Here is a 280-nt window from a genome sequence, read left to right on the forward strand (position 1 = left end):
AGGCAGGCAATTCAACCAAATGGGAATGACCTACACAAGGATTCAGAATCAGAAATTATAACAAGACTTAACATTAGGGATTCTGAGAAGGACAAACCTGGGCTGAGTCGATAAGTTCTCGATGAAACTGAAATATTTTACCAAGGGTAGAAACAGCATTATCATATGCAAGTTCATTCTCAGGTTCACGAGCACGTAAATGCATTATCACTACATTGATCCGTGACATAGCCTCTGAACATAAACGCGTAAGTTAACAAAAACACTTGCTTGATTAGAA

At 38.2% G+C, this 280-nt stretch overlaps 1 long non-coding RNA gene across 1 annotated transcript; it reads right to left on the bottom strand.

Annotated features, from left to right (window-relative positions):
- On the bottom strand, positions 1-274 carry LOC102604740 (uncharacterized). The gene is made up of 2 exons (XR_369099.1): positions 98-274; positions 1-30 (listed from the first exon to the last, which is right to left on the bottom strand). It is a non-coding gene; the product is annotated as an uncharacterized lncRNA (long non-coding RNA).
- Between the last annotated feature and the right edge of the window lie 6 nt (positions 275-280).

Source organism: Solanum tuberosum, unplaced genomic scaffold (assembly GCF_000226075.1).
Source record: "Solanum tuberosum cultivar DM 1-3 516 R44 unplaced genomic scaffold, SolTub_3.0 contig08204, whole genome shotgun sequence".
In the NCBI taxonomy this organism is placed as follows: Eukaryota; Viridiplantae; Streptophyta; class Magnoliopsida; order Solanales; family Solanaceae; genus Solanum; species Solanum tuberosum.